Genomic DNA, 22,566 nt, shown 5'->3' on the forward strand with positions numbered 1-22,566 from the left:
TATTCCATTGGTCTGCATGTCTGTTTCTGTGCCAGTACCAAGCTGTTTTGATTACCACAGCTTTGTAGTATATTTTTGGGTCAAGGAGTGAAATGCCACCCAGTCCACTCTTCTTGTGTAGAATTGCTTTGGCAATATGGGGTCTTTTATGATTCCAGACGAATTTTATGATTGTCTTTTCTAGATCTGTGAAGAATGTGTCTGATATTTTGATTGACATTGCATTAAATATGTAGATTAATTTGGGTAGAATTGCCATTTGTGCTCTATTCATTCTTGTACCCTCAAAACACTTGAATGACAGGGGAATACATTTATTTAGTTAGTTATTTTAAAATATTTTATTTAACTTAATTAATTAATTAATTAATTTTAATTTGACCAGAGAGGAAGGGAGGGAGGGAGGGAGGGAGGGAGGGAGGGAGAGGGAGAGAGAGAGAGAGGGAGAGAGAGAGAGAGAGAGAGAGAGAGAGAAAGCTGCCAGATGTTCGGGACTCGAACTGCTGTCGGTCATGTGGGAGTCCAGCACCCTTAACCACCATGCCACCTGCTTGCCCCGGTATACACTTATTAAGCCCCTTTTCATGCCAAGTGTTGTAATAGATTCTTTACATTAATTATCTCATTAATTCTTTGAAATAATTCTTAAATGGTGAGTATTGGCTTTATCTCCATTGACAGGGCAACAGGCTAGAAACACTATAGCAACTTGCTTTGGTTCACACATTTAATAAATAGTAGAACCACAATTTTTATTTGAATTTATTTCCTATTATATCTTTTTGCCTTTCATACAGTACAGTATTCAGCACATACAAACATATTTCTGAATACTATTATGTGCTTATAGACATGTGTTTAGCTATCATATTACTATGCCTGAAACAAAGTTTGTATAAGATATAGCACACCAGGACCAGCAAATGCAGTAATGGTTATGTTGCTTGACTCCCACATAGTTGACCATGGTTCGAGTCCCAGACCTGGTGACTAGAAACTCACTCCAGGTGCATGTGTGTGGGTGCCCAAAATTGAAAGAGGATAAGGGATTGTGGTGTGGCCATCCCTCTTGAGGGGTGATTTCTTGTTTTCTGTCTCTTCATCTCTCTCTGTCTCTCTGTGAGTTGCAGGTATCCTATAGCAACAAAACTCTCTAAAATTCTAAAAAAGACAAACAAAAAAGATATAGCATTCGGGAACCAGCAATTGGCGTAATGGCTATGTCGCTGGACTCAAACGGAGTTGACTGCGGTTCGCGTCTTGGACCCGGTGGCTTAAATCTCACGCTGGGCGCGTGTGCGTGCATGCCCAAGATCCCGAGAGGAGAATGGAGGAGAAGGGATTGCAGCGTGACCATTCCCCCTCGGGGGGGCTGATTTCTTGCTTTCTGTCTCTCTGTCTCTCTCTGTCTGTCTGGCGAGCGCACGCACCCTATAGCGAAAACCTCTCCAAAAAAAAAAAAAAAAAGATATAGCATTCTAAATAGAAATAGGCCTTAAAATAGAATCCTTTTTTTTTTTTTTTTTCCAGAGAAATTTTTGCTATAGAGCATGTGTGCTTGCTGGAGAAACAGAGAAATAGAGAGACAGAAAGAGAGAAATCACCCTCAAAGGGGGATGGCCACACCGTAATCACAATCTCTTCTTTTCTATTCCCTTTTCGGGATCTTGGACATGCATGCACATGCACCTGGTGTGAATTTAAAATTGTCGTGTCTGGGACCTGCGCTACAGTCAACTCTGTAGGAGTCCAGTGACATAACCATTACATCATCTACTGGTCTCTAGAATTGTATATTTTTTTATTTTTTTATTTTTTTAGAGATTATTGCTATAAAGTGCATGAGTTCTCTGGAGTGACAGAGAGAGGCAGAGAGACAGGAAGCGAGAAATCACCACCCAGGGGGATGGCCACTACACAATCCCCTCTTCTCTGTTCTCCTCCTGGGATCATGAACATGCATGCATACAAGCTGACACGAGTCTGAAGCCACTGGGCCTGGGACTCTAACCATGATCAAATACATGAAAGTCCAATAACACAAGCATTATGCTATCTGCTGGTCCACTAGAATTCTATTTTTTAACTTTTTTTTCTTTTTTTGTCTGAGGCTAAGTGTACTTGCCAGAAAGAAAAAAATGAGAAAGCACTCCCTGAGGGATGGCCATGCTTCAGTCCCTTCTCCTCCATCACTCCCTCCTTTCAGGATTTTGGGAATGCATGCACTTGCTCCTGGTGTGTTTTTTCAGCTGCTGGTCCAGGACTCAAATCATGCAGTTGGTCATGTAGGATCCAGCCTCCTTAATCATCTTGGTTGGCCCAATACAGAATTCAATAAGGGCTAATTTTTACTTAGACACCAGAGCTTAGATCTTGATTATAATAGTCATGTATCACCTCCCCATTCATGTATGGGCAAACCCCACATATGATAGTCATAAATGGAAATGTTAGAAGAGCTTTATATAAATTGATTTGATTAGCCCTTTGAGGTAGACACTATGGTTACTTCTCTTACTCTTATTTTACAAATTAGATAAATGAGTCAAAGAAAATCGTCAAAGCAGAGCTGAGTTTCAGCCTTTGAGCTGAAGGAGCTCTGATCCCATTAAGCTTATGGTTCTCAAACTTAATTGCACTGCAGAATTACCTGGGAATTTTCTCTACTGTGGGAAGCCTGGCCATGGCTCTCAGAGATACAGATTCACTTGATGAAGGGTGAGGTCATGGCATTTATATCTTTTGCAAGCTGTCCATGCAATTTCACTATACAGCCAGTAAAGACTACCTCTGAATTCTTATGTGCAGAAGCTTTGCTCTCTGTGCAAAGCAGAACTGAGTGTACACATACACACACACATACATTCATTGATAAGCCCACCCTTATCATTAACTTCTACACACTAATTTGTCTGAAGTTTTAATATGAGTTGAATTTACAAGACAATTAGTTAAGAATCACTGAACTCATCATTTGGAATAGAAGCTATGTGTGGTTTAGACATCAGGCATGGTGCTAGAACCTTTATGTGGCTTATTTCAGTTAATCTGCAGAGTTGCCCTGAGAGGTAGTGGTGCTTGCTCTGGGTCAGGTATGTCAGATAGGTTTCATCTTACTTTCTCTCAAGCTGGTTGACTACTGGAGCTTGCAGCCTTGCCACTCATTATGTGGTCTGTGAGTATTCCCTGAGAGCTTGTTAGAAATGCGAAATCTCAAGTGCCCTGTCCTTGTCCACCTAATCAAAATATCAAAATCCACATTTCCACAAGATCCCCTGGTGAGAAGTTCGAGAAGCACTGGCCTAAAGCCACATCTCTGGCAAATTCTATGTTCTCATTAAAGCAAGAATCGACAGGACAAAAGCACTGTCATAATGTTCATGTCTGCCTGGGCAGAGGATGTACTAGTGCTGTGCAAAGCAGGAATTTATCATGTCAACTTTACATACAGTGAAGAAGACACTATAGAGAAAATGTGATGGGCTCTCTATTGGTCACTGGTGTTTTCTTACTAAACAGTTGCTGATATCCTTTACCAGCATGGCTAAAGGGGCTATTTCATTTTGGTCCTGTCATTTTCTGGGTGTCTAGCACTTCTCTTGTCTTTCATCGATAGTAGCTAAGTACTGCTAGCTCTCAAGGCTTGGATTATTAATTATAACTCTTCCTGTCTTTGCTTTTTACATAATGGCAGCATGATGCTGTAGCTAGGGTGACTAGCTGTTTGGTTTATCCAGACTGAGGAGTTTCTGGAGAATATGTTTATTTATGGAGACAGACAGAGATAGATAGATGGATAGATGATAGATAGATAGACAGAGAGAGAGAAAGAGAGTATGAAACCTCATCAGGGTTCCATACAGTGATCCCTGCCCTCTCTGTCTTTTCCAGCTGGCCAGGATATTAGGCATGCTCGTATCCACTCAATGTGTATTAGACCCTGGAACCCTGCTCTCTCATTTGCTTTCCAGCACTGCAGAGTGCTGAGTTATCACTGAGCCACTATAGTTGACTTGAGATGTGGGAATTTCCATTCTAAATTCTGGGCAGTCCTGGGAGAGCTGGAATGGTTGGTCACTTTAACTGCAGCCCCCTACCTTTGTCATGCATGTTAAGTCTGTGTTTTTGTATGCTGTAGGGCTACTTGTTTTTCTGTTAGATCTATATTCACTTCTGTCTGATAGTAAGCTATTATTTTTGGCGTTTGTCATCATGAAATACAACTTCCAGTATATAGTTTGTACTAAAAATAAATACCTGTATCATAGTAAAATGAATCCATAGTTCCTTCAGCAATAAGAGCACAGGGGTGTTTGTTAATTACTTTATGCCAAACACTGCGTGGTTAAAAATACCTTGTATAAGATTATTATAACAACAATTTGGATGATTTTATTTATAATCATTCTCTCATCAATATTAATTGGGATTAAAAATCTATTTTTAGGCTATGTCCCAGGGTCACCAGTTTTCAAGTCCAGGTGGTAGGATTTATGACACCAGAGATTTATTTATCTTTTTATATTATTTCATTTCCTTTGATTCTTTTCTGTGGCAGTATGAGGTTACCTCTCTGCTGTCTTTCTTTGTGACTTCCTGGTCTTCATAAGAGGAAGTAGAAGAATTAGAATTTCAATCATAAAGATAAAAGAATTTTCTAACGTAAGTTCTAAGGTTTCCTTGAAGTCTATAGTTTAGGTGAATTCCATGTTGTAGATGATAGGCATGTTTTAGATTATTGCATTGGATATTTTCATCTTAATCTTTCTAGTTTGTTGGATACTTACTTGAATAGTTTACATTGGAAATAACAGGACAGATTCTAAAAGCACATATATCTGAGTTTCTCTTTGGCTGGGAAAAATTCACACTGGTGAATGATAGGCTTATATACATATATGTGTGTAAATATATATTTTTAAGATACATTTTTTCTACAGGGCACATGCACTCTCCAGAAAGAGAGAAAGTGAGAAATCACCTCCAAGAAGGGATGGCCATGCTGCAATCCCTTCTCTTCCATTCTCCTCTTGGGACTTTGGGCACACATGCACATGTACCTGACATGAGTTTCAAACTGCTGGGTCTGGGACTCGAATCATGGTCAGATACTTGGGAGTATTACAATATAGGTATATTAATTTGTTTTAATTATATGAAATATGGCTCATTATAGCTCAAGTTAGGAAATAAATGTGTTTTCTGCCTTTTCCCCATATTGAGGCTCATTGAAATAACAATCTTATAGTCTGGGTTTCATGTATGTAAGATAAACTTAATTAGATTAATAACGGATGCTATAGGTACTATCTGTTGGGTCACTTGAAAAGTCATGATGTCTTTTTTCTATGTTTTTATATGTAAAAATGTGTCATGACTTTTCCAATGACCCAGTATTTATCATAACAATATCTGTTGTGGATATGAGAAGAATAAGTAATAATTTGTATAATTAAAGCAATTTAAAATTTTTTTCATTATTTATTTTTACATTTTCCACAAACACATTTACTTTACATGTCAAAAAATTTTAGTTCACACTCCATAGTTCTTGACAGTTAATTAATAACTTTTGAAATTTCAAAATACTGAATTTTAAGGATAATGTTCAAAATACTTCTTATAAATTTGTATAATTTTTTTGTTAAAAGTCATATCACACTTGGAGTTGACAGATGTATGAGTTAGACTTATGGAAGCTGCACATAAGATGCTACTATGTTCAAGCTGGAAGGGACCCAGAGAAGATTTGAAAACACTTCCCTGAATTTGCAAATGAGGAAACTGACATGTAAAAAGTTCAAATGACTTGACCAAGCTCATGAAAAATTGAGTAGAATAATGACTGCTGACTCCTAATTCAGTGGGTTCTCCTGAGTCACTATTTTAAATTGAACTACAATGCTTTTCTGCCTTTTTACACACCAGCTTCTTATCAGTGATCTCTCACTTGAGAAACAGCAAAGATGCAAGCAAGCACAAGATGTAGAGATATACCTTATTGCTATTTTTTATAACTGAAAAGTGGCATAGCTAGTGCTTGATTATTATCGTTACTTTCTGATAGTGAAATCCTACCCAAGGAGCTATCTCTAATTATTTGCTATTGCTTTATAACTTTCTCATATTTACACTTTTACTTTTTGTTTGTCATAAATGATTATGGTACAATATGTTAATATTGTGTAATCACAATGCTCTTCATTGCCGCTCACCCAATACTGCCTAATTTAAACAAAATTTTAAATAACTTTGATTTATATAGTGTTTAAGAATATGTTGGCATATTTAGTTTTAGTTTATTGAGATCCATTTTAGCTTCTAGGTCTTCATCCTTTAGTAAAGAAATATTTACAATTTTTAATATTTATCTCCTCAGTTACAAAGGATGTTTTGCTGCTAGTTCTGACAATGATCATACATAACTTGAAGGCATGGGGCAGACATCTCTGAAATGTGTTGATTCTAGTATTTTTATAAGCCTATGGCTGCTATGGTCTGAATTGTTCTTATTTTCATTAATATCTCAGTTTTTTTAAGTTTATTTATTTCTTTTGAGAGAGAGAGAGAAAAATAATCCCTAACAGCATCTCTTTTTTTTTTTTTTAGAGGTTTTTGCTATAGGGCACATGCGCTAGCCAGACAGATAGAGAAAGACAGAGAGACAGAAAGCGAGAAATCACCCCCCAGGGGGTATGGCTACGCCACAATCCCTTCTCCTCCATTCTCCTCTCGGGATCTTGGGCACACATGCACATGTGCCTGGCGTGAGTTTTAAGTCACTGGGTCTGGGACACGAACCGTGGTCGACTACGTGGGAGTCCAGTGACTTAGCCATTACACTAACTGCTTGTCCCAACAGCATCTTGACACTAAGAGCTGCCTTCAGCCTTTAACCAGCCCTGGATCACGGGCACACATGTGCCCAGAATACTTAAGTAGATCTTCAACTGGAAACCTGCCCATGTGGTATGGTCTGACAGAGCAGGTTTTCCACTGCACCATCATCTAGACCCAAAAACTTCAATTTCTGATAAACATTCCACAACAGAAATAAATAATAAATCTGTTTATTCAGAATTATCTAGAACTCTTGGTTAAATGGGAATTCGACAGTATAAAAGATCATGGATATTTTAAATGGTGGTTATAATTATAATGCTGGGCATCTAGCAGGCAAAGAGATATTTATCATTGGTTAAATATAGTACATTATAAGGTTGATTTGCTTCCATCATGATTTTAATACTCAGTGTATTGTATTATATTATGTCAAAATATGTATTGGGACCAGCAGATAGCATAATGGTTATGTCACTGGACTCCCACATACTTAACCATTGTTTGAGTCCCAGACCTGGCAGCTGAAACTCAGGCCAGGCATGTGTGCGTGAATTCCCAAGATTCCAAGAGGAGAATGGAGGAGAAGGGATTGTGGTATGGCCAGCCTCCCTGGGGGTGGTGGTGTAATTTCCCACTCTCTGTCTCTTTGTCTTTCTCTATCTTTCCAGCAAGTGAACATGACTTATAGCAAAAACTTCTCTTGAAAAAAAATTATGTACCACTCTTCAGTAGAACTTGCCTTGTTAGATAACATGGGGCGAGCTTCTATATCTATATTTCTAGTGTTTATTTTCAGCGGAAAGAAGTTCCACCATACTAATATCTCCTCTCTTTACTCTCTCATTTATTTCACTCTATAACATGATTTATGAGCTTAAAAGGAAAACCCAGGGTCATGTAGCCTAGTTCCTTCAGGTTCACCATCCACTGCCCACAAAGGCATGGTCACAGAGGATGTTCATTCACCATTATTCTTGGTCATAAAGGAAATTTTATGAGATCTTCTTGGCTTAAGTCTTTGATGTTCTACCATTGCCTAGATCTACTGGATAGACTTATCTACTTCTGAGGTTTAGATTGGAAAGCCCACATGCCTCTCAGTATAAGCCCATTCCCTGTAGTAGTATTTTCTAGAATAAAGGTAATATTTTCATCATTCATTTGTCAAGAGGCAGAAAGATATAAGTACATGAGTGATGGTCTCAAACAGCTGAGATTCAAATCCTTGGTCTTATCTACCTAGTTAGAGTTGTAAGAGTTCTGTGAGTGAATATACATGATTGAAATCATATCTGCACTAAGTAAATGCTCTATAAATGTTTGATATTAACATTACTCCTTTATTTAATTTTTCAGTTGGTTCAGAACAGAAACCTGAAAACAGGTGTCATGTTCTAGCTCCCCTCTCACAATTCAATAAGAGTTTTTAAGCAACTTGTAAACTCATTCCAATTTCAATTCACTCTGTGATTGGGCCAATCTTACATTCTTAGTAATTCTTATCCCCAGAATTATCTTTCCAAATGTAGAACTAATTATATTCCTCTGAAATTGTTAATGAGTGTGAATGCCTCAATGGTACTTCACCCCTTCACAATCTAGCCTCACTCTGTATTTCTAACCATGCCTTCCTAACACGCCCTCTACTTTGGCCCTGGCATTGCTCACAGTTCCTGAACCATAGCATGTGCTATTCCCACCACACCAACATGTGCTGTTTCAAGAGTTTTCCCCTTTCTCTGCATGTTAAACCAGAACACATTCTTCATAGCTCAGCTCACGGGCTCGCTTCTCTTTGAAACATTTCCTTCTATGTCCTCACTTATGGAGGTATTTCTGTGTTGTAGAAGAAAATAACATATCGTTGTTGATGTAACCCTTACTCACCTGAGTCTTATGATATGAACTGTGAGCTCTTAAGTGTCTTTGCATAGGATCACATCCATGTTGCTTCACTTTTGTACATTGATCCAATCAGCCTTGCAGCTAACACAGTGACTTGCCCACTCAATGATTATTCAAGACCAGTCTATGAAACAGTCCTATCAATGCTTTTTCCAAAATATTTTATTATAATTTTAATTGACATATAAGAGTTGTATATATTTATATAATAAATACATTGTTTTCAAATACATGTGTACAATGTTAGACCAGCTCCATGGCACAGTGGTAATGCACTATTCAGGGAAAGCTGGATTTCATAGGTCAACTGTGATTTGAATCACTGGCCCAGTCAACTTGAGACCCATTGGATACAAGCCCAAGTGCCCAAGATCCAATAGGCTAGAAGAATGGAGGAAGGAGACCATCAGACATGACCAAACCCTATGATAGTGTGCCTCTTTTTCTCTCTCATACGCTTTCTCTCATTATCATATATATCCACACATACTCTATTATGAATAAAGAGAACTACATGTATATAAGGTATGGTGATCAAATCAGAGCAGCAAAAACATCTATTATCTCAAATGTTACCATAACTTTGTTATCAACTTTCAAAATTCTCTTTTAGCTATTTTGAGTCATACGTTGAATCATCACAAACTACAGTTACTCTACTATGCAATAGTACTCTAGAATTTATTCCACTAATCTACTTCCACTCTTACATCAGTTAACCAAATTAACACCCAACACCCCTCTACATTTCCAAGCTTCTGGTAGTCACCATTTCACTCTCCTATGCAATCAAATTTTTGCTTCCACTAATGAGTGAGAATATACAATATTTGTCTTTCTGTGCCTGGTTCATTTCACTTAGCATTATTTCTGTTATGTTTCTTCAAATGACAGAATGTTGTATTTGTGTGTGCATGTGTGTTTAGTGTATTATTTATTTTCTTCTTTCTTTTTAAATTGTTTTTACATCCAACCTCTGTACATTCTTACAGCATACAAAATGGATTTTCCCAGTATGAATGCATTGTCTATTAGCCCAGAGATATTTGTATAGTGTATATACAATACATCATGTATCACTTTTTGGGACCTTAGGTTGATTATAATACCTCAGCTATTGTGATTAGTGCTGCAATAAACATCAGAATGTAGCTATCTCTCCAATAAACTTACTTCCTTCCCTTTGGGTGTGTAACCAGTCATGGAATTACTGGATTGTAAAGTAGTTCTATTTTTATTTTTTCAAGGAATCACTGTACTGTTTTATATAATGTCTACAATAATTTACATTCCTGCCAATAACTCTCCTTTTCTACTGAACTTCATAAAGACTTACGTTTCTTTTCATTCATTCTTTATTTTTTAAAATAATAGTTATTCTAATTTAGGTGAGTTGATACTTCATGTTGGGTTGTTTTGTTTTGTTTTTGCTAGAGTGTGCATAAGTTTACTAGAGTTACGGAGAGAGAGGGGGAGAAGAGAAAGCATTACCATGGGAATGGTCATACTGCAATTCATTCTTCTCTATCTTTCTCTCTTTTTGGATTTTGTGCATGCATGCACATGTGCCCAGAATGTTTCTTAAGCTCTTGAGTTTAGGACTCAAGCCACATGAGCAATCATGTGGAATGCAGCTGCCTTAACCATTAGGCTATGGAGCTGGCTCCCTCATGTAGTTTTCATTAACATCTCCTTGATGGTTTGTGGTGTTAGCCTTTTTATTGTTTTTATTTTTATGTACTTGTTGGCCATTTGTATATTGTTTTTTTTTTTTTAAAAAAAAACTTCATGTTCAAATCTACTGCCCATTTTCCAATTGCATTACTTGTTTCTTTTGCTGGTGAGCTGCTTAAGTTTCTTATATATTCTTATTATTAATCCCTTGTCACTTATTTAACATAAGAATATTTTCTCCCACTCTGTAGGTTGTCTTTTCACTCTACTGATTGTTTTCTTTACTGTGCACAATATTTTTAGTTTGATGTAAGCCAAGTTGTCTAATTTTGCTTTTGTTACCCATGATTTTGATGTCTTTTATTTTAAGAATTCTTGCCTAAATCAATTAAGAACTTTTTCCTATGTAATTTTATAGCTTTGGATTTTGCATTTAAGTATTTGGTACATTTTGATTAATTTCTTGCATATCATGGCAGAAGCAGGTCTTCTGCATATGGATATCTAATTTTCCCAGTATTATTTATTAAAGAGATTGACCTTTCCACAATAAATGCTTTTGAGATCTTTGTCAAAAATCAGTTAGCTGTATATAGATTTACTTCTGGGTTTTCTATTATTATTGTTATTATTTTTTTGGAGAGGTTTTTGCTATAGGGCATGTGTGCTCACCAGACAGAGAGAGACAGAGACAGAAAGAGAGAAATCACCTCCCCAGAGGGGGATGGCCATGCCACAATCCCTTCTCCTCCATTCTCCTCTTGGGATCTTGGGCATGCACGCACATGTGCCCGGTGTGAGTTTTAAGCCGCCGGGTCCAGGACGCGAACTGCAGTCGACTACATGGGAGTCCAGCGACATAGCCACTACACTAACTGCTGGTCCCAAGGTTTTCTATTATTTTCAACTGGTCTATACATCTGTCCTTGTGTCAATATCATGAAGTTTTTATTACTATAGCTTTGTATTTTATTCAAAATCAGGTAGTCAGATGTACTTAGCTTCGTTCTACTTGCATGGGATTGCTTGGGCTAATTGGGGTCATTTTCCATAAAATTCCATAAAACTTATGATTTGGGGAAAGGTTTTGAGATGGTTTATTAAACAGCTTCATTGTATCCATGAATTATTAATACAGCTTCCCTTTTTTTAAATAGTTATTTGCAGCTAATTATTTACTTATTTATTTTAAATTTATTTATTGTTGCTATTTTTTTGTGGCATGCAGTATGTTTTTCCATAGCATGCATACAATGTGTAATTATGGCATCACGGATAGTCATCTTCTTCAACACTGAACATAATGTTGTGTCCATTTAGTAATAGTCCTACCAGCTTTCTTTTTGGGACGCATCTATGGATATAAGGATGTTATGTATCTTATTTATTGGTAAATGTTGAATCATTCTTGAATCCCTGGGGTAAATTCTACCTGATAATGGTGAATAATCTTTTTGAGAAGCTGTTGGATTCAGTTTGCTACTATTTGTTGAAATACACTGTATTAAAGCATCAATGTTCATTAATCTGTAGTTTTCTTTCTTTTATTTTGCCCTATGTGCTTTTGGCACATAATGTATTCTTGACTTGTAAAATGAGTTTGGAAGGATTCTTTCCACTTAAATCTTTTGCAATAGTTTGAAATATATACATTAGTGGGACCAGCAGTTAGCATAATGGCTATGTCACTGGACTCCCACGTAGTTGACCGTGGTTCGAGGTCCCGGACCTGGTGGCTTAAACTCATGCCAGACGCATGTGCGTACGTGCCCAAGATCCCGAGAGGAGAATGGAGGAGAAGGGATTGTGGCGTGGCCATGCCCCCTGAGGGGTGATTTCTCACTTTCTGTCTCTCTGTCTCTCTCTGTCTGGTGAGCGCACACGTCCTATAGCAAAACCTCTCCAAAAAAAAAAAAAAAAAAGAAAGAAAAAAAAAGAAATATATACATTAGTTATTCTATAAAAGATTTGTAAAATTCAACAACAAAGCCATCTGTCCTAGGCTTTTCTTTGTTGGGAGACTATTTTTCATTTCTGAATTAATCTCATTACATTGTTTTTGGTCTTTTAAAGCCTTCTTTGTCTTCCTGATTCAATCTCTGTAGGTTGTATATATCCAAATATTTACTCATCTTCTCTAGGTTTCCAACTTGTTAACTTATAGTTATTTGTAATAAAATTTAATACTCTTTTTGTTCAGAACAAAATAATATCTCCTTCATATGTGTGCAGAATTTTTGTCTTTCTCCATGGAGAGAATTTGCATTGAGTATCTCTAATGCATCTTTTTTTCCTCCCACCATCTCCAAAATATTAATCAAATGCATTTAACTCTTTCCTTTTCACCCTGCCACTATTATCTCTTACCATGTATACTTCAATAGCTTCCTAAATTTTTTTCTCTGCTTCTATGTTTATCTCAACTCAATTAATTGCCCAAAATGGCCATTGGAACGATGGATTTAAAATGTTACTCACATGTAGTTTACCTCTGTAGTAATACTGAAACTTCAGTTTTGACCCTTAATACCACTCCTTTCTTCCTTTACTTTGTAAAATCTCCCATCTACCTCCTCATTCATGGTATTCCAGTCATGCTTTGTCTCCTTTTGGTTTCTAAAATAGGCAAAACTCCCCAATCTCAGCCTCTCATACATTCTGTTCCCTCTGCCTACAATACTCAAGCCTTAACCTTTTTTTAAATTAATGACTAGTTTCTTGAAATATTTTAAGTCATAACTTAGAATGTCTTCCTTTATTTTGGAGGGATTTTTGCTATAGGGCACGTGTGCTTGCCAGAGAGACAGAGAAACAGAAAGCGAGAAATCACCCCCCAGTGAGGATGGCCATAGTGCAATCTCTTCTCCTCCATTATCCTCTGGGTATCTTGAGCATGCATGCACACATGTCCAGCATGAGTTTAAGCTACTGGGTCTGGGACTTGAACTGTGGCTGACTACATGGGAGTCCAACAACATAGCCATTATGCCATCTGCTAGTCCCAACTTAGAAAGTCTTCTGAGAGACTCTCAACCTAAAATGAGAAAACCCCCTAAACTGTGACATTCTTTATACTATGCAATTGCACAACTCAGAGCCTCGTTATTTCTTTCACGCACTTATAACAATTTGCAACACCCTTTAATGGGTTTTCCAGTGATGAATTAATTCAGTTAAAGTATATTTTTATTCACCATAGAGTATATATATGCATTTGAGAGATAAAGAGAGAGAAAGAAGTACCCTCAACAGAGTTTTGTCATGACACAATCCCCTACTTTCAACCCTCTAGCTTGTAATTTTGTGCACATGTAAATATGTCTAGTGCTTTACCCAGCATTTTGTGCACATGTACATATGCCTAATACTTATCAGCATGACTGGGCTGGATATCTAAACCTGAAGTAGGCCATGTGGTTTCCAGCACTACAGTCTAGTATACTTTGGACTGTGCCACCTTGGCTAGGCCTCCAACGATTTATTGTTTTTCTCCACTAAACCCAAACTCCATGATGACAGGGATGAAGGCCATCATGTCTTCATTGTGACGTCAGGGTCAAGCACACTGGAATTACAGAGAACTCTGCATAGTGAATAACAGTTCGTGGATAAACTCAGAGGCCTTAAGGATTCTCCAAATAGAAGGGGGACCTAGAGTCCATCTGGCCAAAGATCCAGAACTTACCACGCGTTCACCTAATACCCAACAGTCATTGCCTATCCAATATTCTCTGGTATTCTGAGATACCTTCATTATCAAGTTCGCTTTCCCTAGGCTGCTGGAAACTATGCAATAACTACAGATTATTAATGAAATAATCTGACAGGAAAACTAAATGCTTCATACATTTCACCCTTTCACCGAGAAATGAAAGCAAAGCCTAAGGAAATGCCATCTGACTAATTTCTAACCAATGCAAATCTTCTCTCTGAGTCACTTCTAACAAAAATGTCAATGTCAAGCACACAAGAACTATCAAGGCTCATGGCAGCTTCCTGGATCTGCTCTGCCCCACAAAGGGTCTGTATTGCAGGGCAGAGTAGGAGTGGATCAGGGCTGTGTTGTTTGTTAGACATGTAGAGAAAACTTAGCACCTTAAATGGGCATCTTTCTTTTTCTATGAAATAGAAGGTTTTCTTCCACTATCTAGGCCATGCCTGTGCCTTTAGCCTTGGCATTTCACAATTTTACTGTATAGAGTCAGTTCTCAATCTTTAAAAAGTACATGTGATTTTTCTGAGTATTTCCCTCAGGATTTATGATAATACAGGAAACTAGATAATTATTTTAAGTCCCATTAGCACCCTTTCTGTCCAGAACAAGTGTGAAGTGCCAGTGAATCCTGAAGCTAACATATTCTGTTTTCTGCTCCTTAGACTTTGCTATCTTTGTGAGACTATTATGTCAGAGGGAGAGGGGGATGTTCTGGAAGCCAATAGGATCACAGCCATGCAGGGTAGCCTAACTATTTGATCTCATGAAGCTTCTTCAAGACTTCCAACATTTTCCATCAAATATTAGTTACTCAATGCACTTGTTATTTATTATAAAAGTATGTACTAAGCAACTCATGTGATGTGCATTGTGATTGGTGCTAGGGAATCAGAAATAACTGGAAAACAGTTCCTGCCTTTTAGAAATATACAATCCAATGGTAAAATAAGTAGGTGTTAAAAATATAGTAAATTACATGTATAAATAAAATTGCTTGTTCTTGGTGTGCTCTAGAAAAGGATGTAACTAAATCAATATGAAAGTCCTTCTCAGAGGGGATATATTTGAGCTAGTTCTTAGAGAAATTGCTTTGTAGATATAGAGGAGACAACATCAGATAGAGAAGATGAATGCACATAGCTATGGAGTTCACACTTAGTGTCCTTCAGAAATGTTGAGGAATGTAAGGTAATTGTGTGATAATGTTGGGTAAAGGAGAAGCTAAAGGAGAGCAGAATAGTTATGGTGCTGTAAAAACAGATTGGAGTCAGATTGAGGAGGGTCTTACATGTGATGTTAACAGGCTTAGCTTCTATTCTACATGCAAGCATGTATATCTGGATTAACATGGTGTGTGTGTGTGTGTGTGTGTGTGTGTGTGTGTGTGTAGGTGGCATAATCAAATTTGATTCTTAGAAAGATAACTGGTAGTGGGATAACCCTATGGCCTAGTGGGTAAGGAAGCTGGATCCCACATATCAGACTGTGATTCAAATCCTAAGCCTGGTTGCTTGAAAATTACATCTGTCTTGTGTATTTGCATGCCCTAAATTCCTAAAGGATGAAGAAATGGAGAAGGGATTCTAGTGAAACCATGCTCCATGGGGGCATGCCTCTCCCTCTCTCTCTGTTTTTCTCTGGCAAGCACATAGGTCTTCTAGGGAAAGAAGAAAGGAAAAGAAAGAAAGGAAGAAAGAGAAAGAAAGGAAGAAGAAAGAAAGATAGAAAGAAAGAAAGAAAGAAAGAGAGAGAGAGAGAGAGAGAGAGCGAAAGAAAGAAAGAAAGAAAGAAAGAAAGAAAGAAAGAAAGAAAGAAAGAAAGAAAGAAAGAAAGATAATACTAAGGGAAGGATGGAAAATGTAAATTGGAGGCTCATGAAAGAATATAACTGCTTAGGGACAGTGAGTATTCTGATAGCTACATTGCTGAGAATAACAGAGAGAGAGGTTTTGGAAAAGTGAGATCAATCAATGGAAGAGAATATATTCATTACTAAGGAGTTTGTTATCAGTAAGTAAATATAGCTAGGAAATACTACTCATAGTTTTTTGTATGGCTTGCATTAATTAGTTAATGTAAGCATTCTTTTTTCTAAAGTTTATTTTAAAAATGTATTCCACAATAGAGAGAGAGAAAGAAAGAGAAGCAGACACTCCTAACAGTGTCTTTGCAGTGTAATCCACCCCCCTGTCTTAGTTGACCTGGATCATCGGCCTGTGTATGTACACCCTTCATACTTAAAGACATGAACCCCAGGATCTTTCACATGTGGGCCCAGTTGCATTACCACTGTGCCTCCATGTGGCCTTTTGTGACAGGTATTAAGGAACACCTACCGAGAGGGAGTCTTCCCATGGTGATGAGTATCATGGAAAAAAATAATCTATGCTGAAGACATGCCTTTTCTGAGGAGGCAAAATTTCTATCTTCTACATATGCTTTTGGCTAGAGTCATGCCATGCCTTCAGGAGTGAAGAGCAATTTCTAACCTCTTGAAGTCTCCATCCACTGCCCAGGGAAGTATGGCTGGATGTGTGGTTGGATCCACCATCGCTGAGAGGAAACTTGACTGCATTCTCAGGCAGCAGGTTAAATATAGCTGTGCTCCTGAATGCAACAAGGGACAAGAGGACTAGATCCATGGGAAATCCAGACCTTTGGAGGAAAGAATGTAACATTTATAAAATGAATAAACAGAATTGTTCTCCCTTCTTCCCATTGGCAGCATATCTGAAGGCCTTGACTCAGCATTAGTGAGTTTTAATGCTCATGCTTGTCCATCCCTCTTGGCGGTGATTGATTTCATTGTTGGCTTGTTTTCACTATGTGAATGTGGAATCTTTAGAGAGCCTAATTCCTTGCAAGTTCCATTAGAGGGTGGAAGAGCTAGAACAAGCTATAACCAGTAGACGGCTAGTGACTCAGGAGTTTAAGCATTTAACTAATTAGTAAGGAAAAGTGTGGCAAAGATTTGCAGTTAATAACGAAAGAAGAATTACTGGAGCCTGAATTATGCAAGCTTCTATTTCCTTTTGGGACAATATAAGAACTTCAGGAGAAGAAAGGCTACCTTTTACCTTTGAGGAATTTTCAAAGCATTTTTTTGTTGTTATTGGTGACTGACAAAGGGAACAATTTCAACACCTCAGAAAAATGCCTCATCATTTCCTCTTGTGTAATCTTGAAGCTTCTGAATGAACCTCTGTTAAGAATGTGGATATGCATCTGAGGAAGGTCAGTGTCCAGTCTCATTTTTGGCCAAAGACCTTGTCTCACCACACTGTAGTACTGGTGAGAAAAGAGAGGGCACTTGATTTCTCCAGGCATCGTGTGACCTGCATGTGTTCTCAGAAGGCAGGATAGTTAATAGCTAAGAGCACAGCCTTAGCTATTAACCCTATTGTCAGATGGGTTCAGAATCCAGCAGAACCTCTTTCTGGTTAGAGAGTCCTTTCTGAGCCTCAGTTTTCTCATCTTTAAGCTGGGACTAATTGTACCTACCTTGCAGGTGATTCTAGGGATTAAATAACAATGTGTAATTTTTTTTCATTTGATTTATTTATTCATCTAGACAATCAAATCAAGGATATTACCATATATATCAACAATGTATAAAAATTTTTTAGCCTCAGTTTTCCCATATGAAATTAAATTAGAAATATCTTCATCCCTGAGATGTTTGAAGACAAATGAAAAAATATGATAAAAATACCTGACAGGTAGCCAATGGCCAATAAATTATGGCTTTTGTCATAACTGTTCTGAGACATGAGAGAGACAGATAATTTCCAAAATGTTGCCTTCTTTACTCAGCAAAATGGCAATGAAACTTGCAGATATGCCAACAAGCTAGTACTTTAAAGGGTGCTTGATTATAATTGTTATCTCCCTTTGTCATTTGTAGTCTATTTCATTTGACAGTCTTAAACACATCATTGAATACATGTTGACTGTTTCTATGCATGAAAAGAGTCCTGAAAACTAAACATAATGGACTTTTCTCTACATTGAAGAAGCTGGATAAAACCCATTTGCAAACTTAACTTCTTGGTTAGCCTATGGTTCTTTTTCTTTTTCTTTTTTTCTTTTGAGAGATATTTTTGCTATAGGGCACAGGCACTCACCAGAGCACATGGAGAGACAGAGATAGAAAGCGAGAAATCACCCTTTGGGGGAATGGCCACGCTACAATCCATTTTCCTTTGTCTCAGGATTTTGGGCATGCACATACACACACGTAGCATGAGTTCTAAGCCTCTGGGTCTGGGACTCAAACTACGGTTGATTACATGGGAAGTGGGAGTCCAGTGACATAACTACTATGCCGTCTGCTGGTCCCCCTTTGTTTCTTTTACTATATTATGTTGATTGTAAATAATAACCTAGGTCTAATATCAAAGAAGACCCAGTAGAAAGGAAACCATCACTTACTGGATGCAGTCACAGCTCAGACCCTGCACTAGGAACACTTTCTACGTGTCCTCATTTAGCTGAATAACAGCCCCAGAGGTACTAATTTTGCCAGAAAGAATACACAAGTTACCCATTCACATGGCTAGCAAGCAAATCTGAGACTCAAACACAGCACTGTTCAATTCCAAAACTCACATTCTTATTTTTTCTTATTTCCTGATATAATTGGTGGAGGTGAAGATAGCATGTATGTGTATGAAATATGTGTGTGTGTGTGTGTGTGTCTGTACATGGAACTTTATAAATGTCACAATCTTCATATAGATACTAGATTCACTGTTGTTGTGTCCCTCATCCAATCTCCATCTTGACCTGCTCTTGCACTTGTAGAAACTGAAGAAGTTGTGGCACCCACCAGCCCTTACTACTCTTCCCCATGCTTTGATGACTGGATAATAATATCCATATTCTTCCCATCAGGCTTCCAGTCTTGTCATATGCTCAGACCACTGATGTACTCCTGTCTCATCACCATACGTGATGTCTGAGAGCAAGTATTGTCTGATGAATGACTTAATGGATGAATGAGGGAGTGAAAGATAGTGGCTGGTATCAGGTAATCTATATCCTGACTTTAGCTTGTCCTTCTGGATTTGTGATATTCGCTTCTAACAGAGTTCCAAACCTCTCTTTTGTTCTACTTTTCTAATTTACCTGAGCCCCAACTATGTGGAAGGCAAATTTGAGTATTCAGATTTTAGGATGCTATTGAATAGTTTCATAGAAATGGAGACATAGGGATTTGATTAGGTCTTTCTGAAGGGATGTGAATGTTGTCTTTAAAATGGAAAGGTCAGGGACCAGCAGATGGCATAATGGTTATGTAATTGGACTCCCATGTAGTTGACTGTGGTTTGAATCCTGGACACGGCAGCTTAAAACTCATGCTATGTATGTGTGCGTGCGTGCCCAAAACTTTGAGAGGAGAATGAAGGAGAGGGGATTGCAATGTAGCCATCCTCCCCGAGGGGGTGATTTCTCACTTTCTGTCTCTCTGTCTCTCTCTGTCTCTCCAGCAAGTGCATGTGCCCTACAGCAAAAATCTCTCTTAAAAAAACAAATGGAAAGGTTAAATAATGCTAGGTGAAGTAAGTCAGGCTTTGAAAGACAAATAGTCTGTCCTCACATAACAAATACCATGTGTCCTCACTCATTGGCAGAAGCTGAAAGACTCAGTTGAGAGCAGAGTGTGTAATGGTGAGTACCAGATGTTGGAAAGGCACAGTAGGGGGAGAATCTGGTAAACAAATACATGAGTGCATGTAAACAAGTGATGCGGGTTATAGAATAGTATAGCAAGTAACAGAGGTTGGTGACAATTTAATATATATCTCCAAATAATCAGTAGTTCAAATGTGGAATGTGGACAACACAAAGAAACAATAAATGTTGGAGATAGTATAATAAATATTGCTGTTCCTTTTTTTAAGTAATATTTTTCTTTATTTATGATAAAGCACTTCTGTGTGCACATTAGAGAGAAAAAGAGAGAGAAATGAACACCGTACTCAGGGTCTGGGTATGCCAGCAACTCCTTCCTCTAGTCCTCCAGGCTTTCAGATCCTAGACACTCACGTAAGTGTCTTAAAGAATTCAGACTGACTGGTCTGGGGATTTGAACCATGGTCACTATGTGAGACTTGGCTTCTCTTAAGCATCACATTACCACTGTACCACAGTACCAGCCCAATTATTTCCTTGATCTGATTATTATATACTATAGACATGCTTTGAATATCCACAATATACCCCACAAAGACATAAAACTATTATATTGGGACCAGCAGATGGCATAATGGTTGCATCACTGGACTCTCACATAGTCAACTACAATTTGAATACTGGGCCCTGTCGCTTAAAACACATGGCAACCACATGTGTGTGTGTGCCCAAGATCCCAAGAGGAGAATGGAGGAGAAAGTATTGTGGCCTGGCCATCCCCCGAGAGGTGATTTCTTGCTTTGTGTCTGTCTCTCCAGCAAGCACACACACCCTATAGCAAAAAGCTCTCCAAATAAAACAAAATAAAACAAAAAACTATTATATGTAAATCAGAAATTATAATAAAAAATACTTTAAAGGAAAGGTCCAAAATCCAGTAAGAATAGTTTTGGGATTTTTGTTCGCTTTGATACTAGCTGTCAATATCTTGTCCAGGATTAAAAAAAGAAATTTTCTATATATTTTTGTTTGTTTCTATTTTATTTTTGTTATACACTAGGGCTTGGGACTAACAATCTAACCACTATGTATTACGTTTCTGTGTCCAAGGATCTAATGGTAAGGTGTCATCATGGATAAGGGTAGGATTAATACACTTTCGGTTCTTTTTTTATGGGTTCTTTTTTTGGAGAGGTTTTAACTATAGGGTGCCTGTGCTCGCCAGAAAGACAGAGATAGAGAAATAGAAAGCGAGAAAGCACCCTCCCATGGGAGATGGCCATGCTGCAATCCCTTCTCCTCCATTCTCTTCTTGGGATCTTGGGCATGCACGCTCATGCACTGGGCATGGGTTTAAGCCACCGGGTCCGGCACTTGAACCGTAGTCGACTACATGGGAGTCCAGCGACATAGCCATTACACTAACTGCTGGTCCCAGGGTTCTTCACCAAATAGCACACCACTCTGGCCTTCTTATCTCCCTCCACAGTGAGCTCTCATGTCAATAGCACTTTTCAGTGTTCCATATGATCATTTGGAATCCAAGAGAGAACCATAGTCCCCATTCTTAGATTCCCATCTCATGTCTGTAGAGATGATGTTAAGACTCTGTGAGTCTTCTGAGGGGAAGGAGTTAAAGCATTGATCCTATTGACTGAATGGTTTCGGTCTTAAAGTGATTAATATGTTTTACTCATTTTGACTTGTCCTGTTTACACTCTACACATTTTTTTTCTCACAGATATCCAGGTTTGAAGACATAGATAATACTATTAGAGAAATCAATTAGTCCTACTAGTGCTCTCATGATGTGATTCCTGGAAATTTCTGATTCATCTAATCTTGGCCAGCACTAAATCCATGAATTTCCCAAGGTTCCTTGATGTTCAAGATCACCCTTCCCAATAACTATGCTAAATGAGAAAGATGGTAAGTCTGAGCAGAATGCTGGGTACACAGAAAAGCCCTTAACTGCAACTGTAATCTGACATCACGCCATTTACATAGGAGATTCTCTACAGTCATTTGCTTTGCTCTAGATTAGTAATTTTAGTCCCTTCTCTCTGAATGATCGAACATGCCTAATTCCCATTTTAATCATATTACCAGGATGAACAAAAGTAGCTCTAGATTGATTTATGCATTGTTGCTGCTAAAGAATAAAACTCAGTCAATGTGATGGTTAACCTGTCTTGAGGGTAGCTACAAGCTGTAGTCATTGGTGTTTCTGCAGACTCTGAGATATTTTATATTCTGATGAGGAATAAAAATTCCTGCCTCAAATGGCTTCTATCACACCAAGATCTTGCAACAATAACACTACTGATTCGGACATTAATCTTAAGTATCCAGGGAGCCCTAAAACGTTGTAACCCACTAGCTAGGGCCATAATAATTGCCACGTAAATCCCCTCTATAATGTGGCCCTTATTATGACCAGCTAGCCATAAATCACTTGCACTTAAATCATCCCGATTGAACAGAGCCTTGTTAAAAGCACTATCACCTACACATACCTTTGCTTCTTTTCATTAACCTGTTATCCTCTTTACAAGTGGGATTCTTCATCCACTCCCTTCTTTCAGATTAGCAATGCCCTGTTAAGTAAACGAACATGAAATTTCAAAGGGAAACAAGAGCAATAATCATTACCAGTTGCCTTGTTAAGCATTACGAAAATGCCTGCAATTCACAAGGAAAAATCCATGCTGTTCTTTGCAGGCATTGAAGCCTTTCTAGCTGGTTAAATATGTAACTTCCAGGCCAGGCACCACTCTGTGCCAACAATTAGTCTC

The 22,566-nt window shown here is 38.0% G+C and overlaps 1 long non-coding RNA gene across 1 annotated transcript in view; it reads right to left on the reverse strand.

Annotated features, from left to right (window-relative positions):
• The window catches only part of LOC106735205 (uncharacterized), a 56,927-nt gene extending 34,574 nt beyond the window's left edge, over positions 1 to 22,353 (reverse strand). The window contains exon 1 of the long non-coding RNA XR_003549914.1: positions 22,288 to 22,353. This is a non-coding gene — a long non-coding RNA (uncharacterized LOC106735205). The remainder of the gene's footprint in view (positions 1 to 22,287) is intronic.
• Positions 22,354 to 22,566: the final 213 nt, after the last annotated feature.

This window comes from Tupaia chinensis, unplaced genomic scaffold, assembly GCF_000334495.1.
Source record: "Tupaia chinensis unplaced genomic scaffold, TupChi_1.0 Scaffold000328_1, whole genome shotgun sequence".
Taxonomy (NCBI): domain Eukaryota; kingdom Metazoa; phylum Chordata; class Mammalia; order Scandentia; family Tupaiidae; genus Tupaia; species Tupaia belangeri.